The sequence below is a fragment of the Elephantulus edwardii genome, unplaced genomic scaffold, assembly GCF_000299155.1.
Source record: "Elephantulus edwardii isolate Elephantulus edwardi_28Jun2011 unplaced genomic scaffold, EleEdw1.0 scaffold00119, whole genome shotgun sequence".
Lineage (NCBI taxonomy): Eukaryota > Metazoa > Chordata > Mammalia > Macroscelidea > Macroscelididae > Elephantulus > Elephantulus edwardii.
In genome coordinates, this window is record NW_006399869.1 from 1,649,593 (window position 1) to 1,661,149 (window position 11,557).

At 35.7% G+C, this 11,557-nt stretch overlaps 1 pseudogene; it reads left to right on the forward strand.

Annotated features, from left to right (window-relative positions):
* Positions 1-11,557, forward strand: part of LOC102877560 — a 163,120-nt pseudogene that overhangs the window by 75,083 nt on the left and 76,480 nt on the right.

An 11,557-nucleotide genomic window follows, 5' to 3' on the forward strand; every position in this document is an offset into this window, starting at 1 on the left:
CAATGAGGGTTGCAGAGTGGATTATATTTGGGGGTAGGGGGTGGGGTTTGGGGAGGTGTGGGGAGATTGTGTACCAATGAGGGAGTTTTTCTTTTGCTTTTCAAGGAGAGGAGCAAACGGGTGGGGGGTTTTTGCGGGGAGAAGGGTGCAACAATGAATGAATGGAGTTCCAAAATCTCTGTAGATGTTCATTGAAATGAAAAATAAACAAACTAAATGAGAATAAAACAAAAAAACAAAAAAAAAACACAACAACATACATAAACAAATATATTTCTCATTGACAGACTTATTTAATTGTCTTTATTCCACTAAAATACACTTTAAAATTCAGGATAAGCTTAGAGTTTCCTTTGCTATATATGCACTTAAAACACTTGACATTTGATATAAGATATTTTTATAACTCGATTATATAAATGAGGAAGCAGAAAAAATAAAAAGGAAACTTTAAGCTTCACACTTCATTCGGACTTTGATGGAATTCTATTAAACTGAACACGCTCAAACACTTGCCCATGTATTTATCATCTTGTTTCTGGAGCAAGGGGGCCAGTACAAAAGACATGAAGAGACAAAAAACACACTTCAAAGCCAAGGATCCTGATTAAACTGATGGGATTCTGTCCCCAGGTTGATTCTTGATAGGCATAAAATTCTTTGAATTTCTTATCCCAAATACCAAGGATTATATGTCTTCCTAAAAGCTGAGATAATCAGTCTCTATGCCTTACATAATTATTTTAAATTCCTTGCAAATGAGTTACTGCATTTTTTGCCAATCATTTCAGCCTCTGTATGTCTATTTTGTGACTCAAGGAAATAAAAAAGGGAAAAGGAACTGGAATCAACTTTCCTTCCTTTGCTGTTCTGCTCTCCATTATCTATGACATTTCTGGGGACCCTAGGGACAGCTGATGCTTTGGAGAGGCAAGAAAATGCAGGGAGTACACCAGTTTAGCTGATGATCTCAAAAAATAAATGGAATTTTAGGTCAAGGAGGAAATCAAAATTCAAATCTGCCGCACTTTCACTCTACTCCCAGTTAATTATCCAAACCCAGTCACTTTTAGATTCTATACATTTTATAATTTTATATTCTAGAAATGGGTCTTTAATGTACAACCTGTATTCCCCAGGCACCAGCTGCTTAATGTGGCAATTTTTTTAAAAAAAACTGTAAATTGTAGTAATAATTGTCTTTGACTCAAAGATTTAACTAAAAAAAATTGCAGAGCCACAGCTTGCAGATTTTATCTCTCTTATTTACAGAATTCTTGGACCACATGCCATTTGCAATCGTTTATAATTCCCTGGCATTTTATCATTTCTAGGCCCTGGTGCTTTTCTGTATTCTCTCCATAGAACTAGAATTTGCTATTCCATTTGCAGCCAAAGCTGTGGCTTCTCTTCATTCCATTGATGTGGTTATGAATCTAGATGATTTCTTCTAATGGTTGAGTGAACTAAAGAAGGGAGAAAATCAGAGCTAGTTACACCATTATTACTTAGTGACTAGAATAAGATAAACAGAATTAATTAAACTCTTGCTAGTCTTCAACCTACATACTATTTTATTTGAACAAAAATACTGTGCAAAAAGATACTGTGCAGGTGGTTTAATCCCAAATAATAAATTTAATGACTTTTCTATTAAGAAATTATCAGAGCTGTGACACACACACACACACACACACACACACACACACACACACACGAGTTCTCAATGTGTTTTCAAAACCTTTACTCTTTCTGCAATTTGTTAAAGTTTTTCTACTATAAAATTTTGGAAGCAAGAGTGGCATCCACTTCCTAAACAGCCTATCTCCGGAAACTCTATGAACTTTGATACACGTCTATATTTGTAGAGAGGCTTCAGGCCTTTTGTTCATAGGGTCACTCACTATGAGTCATGCTCAACTCAAAGGCAATCAACAACAACTATAAAATTACAGAATTATGAAACATTATTTTCTAAAAAAACTATAGTGGCAACCCATTTAAACCACACTTTATTTGTCTGTATAGTTTAGTATTTGTAGCTAATTTATTATAGTATCAAATTGACTTTTAACATTGAGCATCTCCTATGGCTTTTCCATTTTCTCTGAGTATGGATAGGTTACTGGTGACAATCTTACATGTTAGGTCTGAATGCTTGTTGTCTTATTTAAAAATGAAAAACACAAATTCTGTTACCATAAAATTAAAAGATCCATTGAAAATTCAGAGATTATCTGGATTTAGAAAATGTCCAAATTCATAAAGTGGATATGTCTGCACTACCAGATTAAACAGAATGGTATTCTTGTACAGTAAAGAAGGAACTAAATCTACAAATCATGATTAACTAAAAGACAGTAAACAGTTAAATAAAGGCCAACAGAGGGAATTATTAACTAAGACTGCATAACAGCCAGCATATATGCTTTTCAGTTAATAACAGAAGGTTCAAAGGACATTGCTTTCTTAACTGCATATATTTCTATGTGTTTATCCCTCCTAAATATTTGTTGTTAATGTTTTGCATCAAGATCCACTAGGCAAGGACTCTTCAAGTGCTTATTTAGAAATTAGTTCTGGCATTCTATACCTGCCAACTCGGAGGAAACAAAAAGTTTCTTTTGACTATGTGGCTAGGTCAATAACAAGACTAGAAAAATAACTGTTAGGAAAGGTAACTTCAAAATTCAACTTACTTTACTTATGAACCTTTCCATGCTAATGGTTTATAACTAATTAAGAAAACCCTCTAGAAAGTTGATTTTTATAAAAATGCATTTATCACAGAATAATGACAAAATAATAGTAATTTTTTACATGATTGGTTTCTTCCAGATATTTGTCTATGTTATAAGTACAAATTATCCTGTATCATAGGTTTTATTATTTCCATTTTATAAATGAAGAAATTGAATTACTATAACAGAAATTGCAAAAAAAGGCATGTAGTCAATAAATGAAAAACTAGAATAAAAAAAATCAACTTAGATTCTAGACTTACAGACAGTAAAATAAAGGATCATTTTATAGATGGCTCTGTGTACATAGACCAAAAGATTCCAATTTAGACTCTCATAAGACTCAATGCGTGATTTCTTAAATATATCCACATTGCCTATAAAATATTCCATATTGCTTATAAACAACAGCAACAACACCTCATTGTCATGGAGTTGTATCCAACTTAGTTGACTCTCAGCATGTTTTCTGGACTATAAATCTTACATGAGATTACCTCCCTAGAAGCAGCCGGTGGATTTAAACTGCCTACTTCTGTGTTGGTATTGCAACGTCTTACCAACAAGACCACCAGAGAAGAGCACCTTAAAGAGGAATCCAATAAAGAAATCTGAAAATTTCAACCAAATAGAGTTTTATGCTTAGGGAAAAATTTAATTTAAATAATAAAGGTATTCACCCTAAGGTTTTGTACTCAGTCGGTGTAGGAGATTATTAGATTGTATTCTGGTGTTGTTGTTATTGTTATGTGCCATGGAGTCACTTGTGACTCGTAGCCACCCTATGTACAACAGCCCTAAACCCTTCTCTGTCCTGTGCCAATAGCATTGCTTCTGACACACCCATTCCGGTTGCCCCCGTCACTGAATCAATCCACATCATAGAGGGTCTTCCCGTCCTGCGCTGTCCCTCCACCCTCCCAAGCATGATGTCCCTCCCTCTCCAAGGACCTGTCCCTCCTTAAGACATGTCCAACGTGTGTCAGACGAAGCCCCAGAATGCTTGCCTCCAACAAGTAGCCTGGTTTAACCCTCTCCAGGATGAATCTAATTGTACTGTAGTCTTTAAAAAAATATTGCTTTGCACATAATAATTCATTATCAATCAAACGTTATGCTTTATACATGTACTTTGTGGTTTATACAATCATTCATATACATTATATTTTGTGTAATTGATTACTGTTGCTTTATGCCTATCATCACATCTTTTCAAGCCTTCATAGAATCTTTCCTATTATGTCACCCTCTCTCCTCTCACTAACCTCTGCTATTGCAGTGACTTTTCCCCCTTCCCACTTTTCTTACCATGAAACACTGCAAGGTTTTACTTGTAACAGATACCACCTTCTGCTGGATCAGCTTTCTTTGGAAGGCTTGTATAGACCTCTTCCAGCTGGTTGGCTAGATAACTATCTTCCAAAATTCTTGTCATGAATGATTATTTCCAGTGCTGCCTCCATTTGTTGAAGCAACTCAATTGATATACTATCAATTCCTGAAGCTTTGCTTTTGACAATGTCGTCAGTACAGCTTGGACTTTTTCCTTCAATACCGTTGACTTTTAATCATATGCTATTTCTTGAAATGCTTGAACACAGATGAATTCTTTTTGTGTTGTGATTCTGTATTTTCATTCTATCTTCTTTTGTTGTTTCTTGCATCATTCATTATTTTGTCTATAAAATATTTCAGTATTGCAGCTCAAGATTGAACTTGTTCTTCAGTTCTTTCATCCTGAGAAATGCTGAGTGTGTGCATCTCTTTTGATATCTAATTCTTTATACACTTCATTTTAATAGTTGTCTTCTTTAGATGCCTTTGAAATATTTAGTTCTACTCTCTTCATCATTTCTTCTATTCTTAAAGCATTAAGTGCTTCAAACCCCCTTTACTTTTGACAATCAAGTTTGTGTAGATAAAGGAGTTAATAAAGGTTGTTATTGAGTCTTCTTCCAATTTAAATGCCATGGTTTTCTTCATATAGTCCATATAGTGAAAATATACCTCTCTCATATTTGTTTTTGCTGTGTACCATTGAATCATTTTGTACCAACCCATAGCTGACCCTCCAGTAGGTTGTCAAAAGCAGTTAAACACACAGAAGGAGAGAATTTAAAACCATAAAAACATCACCTTATTCTATTAATAAAACTGTGTTGTACAGATGTCTCTCTGAACACCGTTAAGTGTTCTGGATTTTCTACTTTGAGCCATATTATCCAATGTTTGTTATAATATACACAGTCAAATACTTTTTTACTGTTTATAAAACATGGGTAAGTATCATTCTAGTAGTTTCTACTTTCAACCAAGATCTCTCTTTTTCCATGTCAAAATTTGATATACCTTGAATTTATTTCACTTCCCAGTAAGTGTAATGTTGCAACCCTGTTTCAATTATTTTCATTGAAATTTTACTTCTGTGTGATACTAGAGATATTATGTGGTGGTTTGCCCATGCTTTTGAGTCTTCTATTTTTAGAGTGAATAAGTTCATCCACTCTTTTTTGTACAGATGAATGAGCTTCCAGCATGGAGTATTTTCCTTGAAACATCTCACTGCATAACCTAGAGATTTGTAGTGTTTGGTAGCGCCTTCAGTGCACCTTGGACTTCTTTTTTTATGTTAGAGGTATGTTTTGTTGCTGTTCTTATGTGCGTCGAGTTCCTTGTGACTCATAGCGACCCTATGTACAACAGCCCTAAACTCTGCTCTGTCCTGTGCCAATCGCACAGTCTCTGACACTCCCATCCCGATTATCCCAGTCACAGAATCAATCCACCTCAGAGAGGGCCTTCCCCTCCTGTGCTGTCCCTCCACCCTCCCAAGCATGATGTCCTCCTCCAAGGACCGGTCTCTCCTCACAACATGTCCAAAGTGTGTTAGACAGAGCCTCAGAATCCTTGCCTACAAGGAGCCACCCGGTTTAACCCTTTCCAGGACAAATCTGTTTGTTTTCCTAGCAGTCCATAGCATTCTTAATACTCTTCTCCAGCACCACAGCTCAAAGGCATCAATTCTCCTTCTATCCTCCTTGGTCATTGTCCAACTCTCTGATACATAAGAAGTGATTGCAAAGACCATGGCCTGTACCAGTTGCACCTTAGTCTCCAGAGAGACACCATTGCTCTTCATTACTTTGGAGAGGTCCCTAACAGCAGACTTTCCCATGGCAATGAGCCTTTTAATTTCCTGGCTGCTGGTGCCAAGACTGTGGAGCCAAGCAAACTAAAGCTGTGTATAATCTCAATCTCTTCACCATCCATCCTGATGCTGCCAATTGGTCCAGTGGTGAGAATCTTTGTCTTCTTGACATTGAGCCTCAATCCATATTGTAGGCTGCAGTCCTTGACACTCTGCAGCAGGTGCTTCAGGCCCTCTTCATTTTCAGCAAGCAGGGTTGTGTCATCCACATAACGCAGGTTGTTGATAAATCGTCCACCAATCTTGACCCCACATTTCTCCTCATACATCCCAGCCTCCCGGATAATCTGTTCTACATATAGATTGAAAAGGTATGGAGATAGGATGCATCCCTGGCGTACGCCCTTCCCAATTTTGAACCATGCAGTGTTCCCTTGCTCTGTTCTGACGACTACCTCCTGGTCCAAGCATAGGTTTCGCATTAGAACGATCAAGTGTTCTGGGATTCCCATTCTTCTCAGAGTCAGCCATAGTTTGTTATGATCCACACAGTCAAATGCCTTTGCATAGTCAATGAAACACAGATAGACATTCTTCTGGTATTCCCTGCTTTCAGCTACGATCCATCTAACATCAGCTAGAATATCCCTAGTACCACGACCCCTTCTAAACCCAGCCTGGACTTCTGGTAGTTCTCTGTTGATGTGCTGTTCCAGTCATTTTTTGATAATCTTCAGTAAAATCTTGCCGGCATGTGTATCCCTATGAATGAGATATTGCTTGGCCTTGTGCCATTCTTACAATCATTCTGAGCTTGAATTCATTGTTGCAGCTACTCTATCAATCCATCTCTTTGAAGATTTTTTTTTCCTTTAGCAGATCATTTACCTTCTATTCTCATGTATTGATCCTTTCTTTTAATATAGTCAAAGTAGTTAGAGATGAATTCTCCCCATTGTCACCTCCATCTGTAGTTCTTCAAAGGCAGATTTATTTATTCTTTTGAAAGTTTATGACACCAAAAGCTTTACTCAGTCACATGATTTTGGCTGTACATACCTTGAAGTGGTAACATTTTTTCCCCAGTATTATTTTGAATTACTTTCAACCTGAAGGGTTTATATTCTAGTACTGTATCAGACAAAGGAGCCTTCATGATAGAGTACGTTGTGTATTGCCCTGCTAATACTACTCAGTGATTTCAGTATTCCACATTGCCATGGGAGAAAATCTCCTTTAAATATTTACAAATAAGAACCTCAGTGCCAGATTCCTAGGAGTCAGGATCAATGCAACAGCAGTGGGTTGAGTTTTTTTGCTTGTTTGTTCCGTTTTTTTCACCTTAGTATCAGATAATGGTCAACTATTGCTCCTCTCCCACTCTTATAAAGGTTTATTACCAAATACTTCTTTTTATTGTTACTGTTATGTACCATCACATTGCCTATGACTCACAGTGACTCTAGGCACAATAGCTCTGGATTCTGTCCAATCCTGAGCCAATCTTACTGTCCCCAACACATTTACCCCTATCACCCAAATCACCGTGTCAATACATCTTATCCAGTGTATTCTCTCCTGTGTTGTCTCCACTCTTTCAAACATGGCATCTTTCTCCAATGACTGGTCTCTTCTGATATCATGCCCAAAGTGTGCGAGACAAAGCTTCAAAATCCTTGCCTCCAGAGCAACTTGGTTTCACCCTCTCTATGAAAGAACTGTTTGTTCTCTTGACAGTAAATCTTCAGTACTTGTGAAGACCATGGCCTGGATCAGGCACACTTTAGATGTTGCTGCTGATGCTCAAATACCCCTTAGTGACTTCTTAACTCTCTTAGTTGGACTGTCTGGTGACTACTGTTCACCATGGATGACTTGATATTGTTTGAAATATTACTGGCATAGTTTATATCATGAGACCTAGATGTTGCTAATTTGGAGATAGCTCTGTACATGCAACACACAGGCCCTGAATTAACAGTATCCTTAGAATGTTAATGAATTGCAAACAGGACAATGAAGAAATATGTAGAAGAGGTTTGTTTATATTGAAACCAAATCAAGAAAGATTTTTCCAATAGATAATGATAAAGTCACTGGATATAATTTTATATAAAAAGATAAGCCAATGGATATTTATAACAGAAAAGTGTCATGATGTAATTCCTATGGTTAATCTGATTACCCTGATTGCTAGAGAATAGGTCATAAGGACGTGAGTAAAAAAAAAACCCAACAAAAATAAGATATTAGCGTGAAAGATATTGTTGGAGCCTTACTGACAGATGTAGGTGGCTTAGACAGAGTTTTAGAAGTGGGTGAGTAGTAAGTGTGTATGAGATACCTATTTTTGGTAAAGTACATAAAACTTGCTAATAAATTGGATATAGATTGCTATTGGAGAGAGGTACTAGGAAAATTTGTCATATTTTGCCCTAAATAATCAAGTAATTACATTTACAAGATGTATTATATTACAAGATGTATATAACTTGAGGAGGATAGTGTTTAGAGAAGAAAATAATTATTCATTGGGGTGTATTTGAAATATCTAGTCATATTGAGTTCAGAGAAAGATTGGATGTCAATATATTATTTAAAGTTATCAAATTTCAATTATGTTTCATGATATTAAAGTAGTTCTTTATCATTTCTACTTCTCTGATAATATCTCCTATTACCTAATGATTCACAAACATATTTTTTCTTTACACATTTGAACATAGTTGTAATAGGTACTTTGAAATACTACTTTGTCAGCTGTTTTGACTCTTAAATTTGATTTAAACTTCCTGTCATATTTTATTACAAGTAACTTTAGATTGTATATTGGGCATTTTCAAAGACACATTATAGGAATTCTGTTAGGACATCCTCCCAACTATTATGTATTTATATTACTTGTTTATTTGTTCAAAAATTATTATGATTTGGATAATCAAAAACTTCAGTGTCCCTTTTGTGACAGCTGAGATATTTATTTCAATCCTTCAAAGATTACAGTAGTTTCAGTAATTGAAAGTATTGAAAAATTTCCACAGAGCATATGCGCATAAGGCTTTTAATAAAGTCACAGATGTAGTACAGCAGATCGAGCTTTCTGGCAAGTGCTGGTGCTCAAGAGACTTTCAGGAACAGCTCCCTTAACGCTTATTACTTATATTCTGGGTTATTTCTTTCTGCACGGAATTGACAAGATTTTTGCAATGAAACTTTTACTTCTCTAACTTTGCCAGTGGGATTATTTTAGGCCTCTTTTGTAATATAGTCAAATAAGGCTATATAACTGGCTAAGGCAGATAACTATTATTAATAAATAAGATTTTCCAAGGAACTACCAGAGGATTTCCACTTTTGAACATCACATCATAAAACATTCATGAGCGCACTACCTTTATCTTGGCCCTAAGTCGGTATTGATTTGTAGCTGTCCATATACAGTGACTCTGTATTTCTTCCATCTTCTTTTGTTATTCCTGTATCATTCAAGGTTTTGCCCATAAAATCTTTCAGTGCTGTCACTCAAAACTTGAATTTACTCTTCAGTTATTTCATCTTGAGTATTGTAGAACATGTTCTTCCCCTTGATTTTCTAACTGCAGCTCGTTGTATATTTCATGATAACAATTTGCTTTGTAATCTCTAACTGTCCTTTAAAATCTTGTATTTATGTCCCTTACATTAACATTCTTTCCTCTTGATTTTGAGATTATAATTGTAATTTTGATTTTCCTCTTTCCATTGTAATTAATGTTTCAGAGTTTTTTTCTAACCTCTATTTTGATCTTTCTTTTTTTTGTAGTAATTTTTTTTCAAAGATGATGTTTTTTATGTCTTTCAACAAATTACCTGGTCTTTAGTCATTAGTGTTCAGTGCATCAAATCTATTTTTAAGATGGCTTTTAAACTGAGTTATGACACATTCAAGGTCATTTTGCGCTTCTTGTGGATTTATTTGAATATTCAAATCCAATATGAGCTAACATAGGATTGATTGATAGTTAGTTCCCCAGTCCACCTCTAGATTAATTTTCACTGCTAATACTGAATTTCTCCAACATGTTTTTCCACATATTTAGTCAATCTGATTCCTATGTAGTACATAGATGGAGTCCGTGTGTATGGTTACTATTTATATTTTTCTTTAATGGCAACAATTAAATAATTCATTATACAAAAATCCATCATAAGATCTCTAGTTTCCCAGCCCAAATGTCTAACCACAAATGAATGATTTGAGAAAGTGTGGTATATTTATACAATGGACTACTACATAGTAAGCTGGAGCAAAGATTCTATAAATTATTATCTAACATGGGAGGGGCTGTAGAGCATTATGCTGAATGAACTAACTCAGTCCCACAAAGATAAATACTATATAAAACCATTATTGCAGAATGAGCATTTATTTCCAAGATGGCGGGAAGCTGGAAATATAAGTGTGAGGACGGGGGGGGTGGGGCGGAGTAGTGTGTTACTCGAAGGGTTTCAAAATTCAATGGATAGATTGGGTGAAGGGAAAGGAAAGGATCTTTTGTGCAAAACAATGTATCCAAACTTTGTAAATAGACCAGACTAATATTAAAAAAAATTTTTAAAAAGATCTCTAGTTTCCAACACCATGTTTGTTTTCCAACTACCAGTTCTTTTTTGTTTCCAACTTTTTTATGCCAGTCACCAATCATGAATACATCTTGATTGCAAATTATAACATTTTTAGACTATTGAAGCTGGTTAAAATACTCAATTTCTTCATCTTTCCCTTTCATGGTTGGCAGGTATTTGAAGGATAGTTATGTTAACAGGTGTCCTTGATTGTGTATGGCTGCTATTCTATCACTCACCACATTGTACTTCAGTGTGTATCCTGAAATGCTTTTTTTTATTATGATTGTCGCACCATTCCTCTATAATGTGTCATTTCCAGTATAATAGAAAATATGCTTGTCTGATTCAAAATGCCCAATATTAGTCTCTCTTAGGTCCCTCATGAGTAGTATGTCAAACTTTACACATTGTGTTTCTTTTCTTCTTTTCCTAACTAATGGTAACTGTGTGTCCGGTTTCCAAAACTGCAAAATGAAACTGTCCATTTTCTTCAATGGAGCTACTGGTAGATTCTAACCGCCAGAAATGTATACACAACATGTACTCTTCTTTCTTTGTCCTTGATAGTGAGAAGTGGTTTTGGTCTAATTCTACATAAATATAAATAATCTTAACCATCTTTTCACATGCTTATTGGCGACTTTTGCATTTTATTTGAAGAAATGTCTAATAAAATTTGATACCTATTTTTTAAAAAATATATTCGTTTATGTGCAAAATCGATGTACAGTCTGTTTCTACAAAATACCTAAGGACTTCCACAAGAAAAAGACTGACTCAGTAAAAAAATAATGTTGTTGTTGTTATGTGCCGTCAAGTAGTTTGCGACTCATAGCAACCCTATGTACAACAGTCCTAAACCGTGCTCTATCCTGTGCCAATCTCATTGCCTCTGACACATTCATCTCAATTACCCCAGTCACTGAATCAATCCACCTTATAGAGGGTCTTCCCCTCCTGCACTGTCCCTCTACTCTACCCAGCATGATGTCCCTCTCCAAGGACCTGTCTCTCCTTACAACATGTCCAAAGTATGTCAGACAAAGCCCCAGAATCCTTG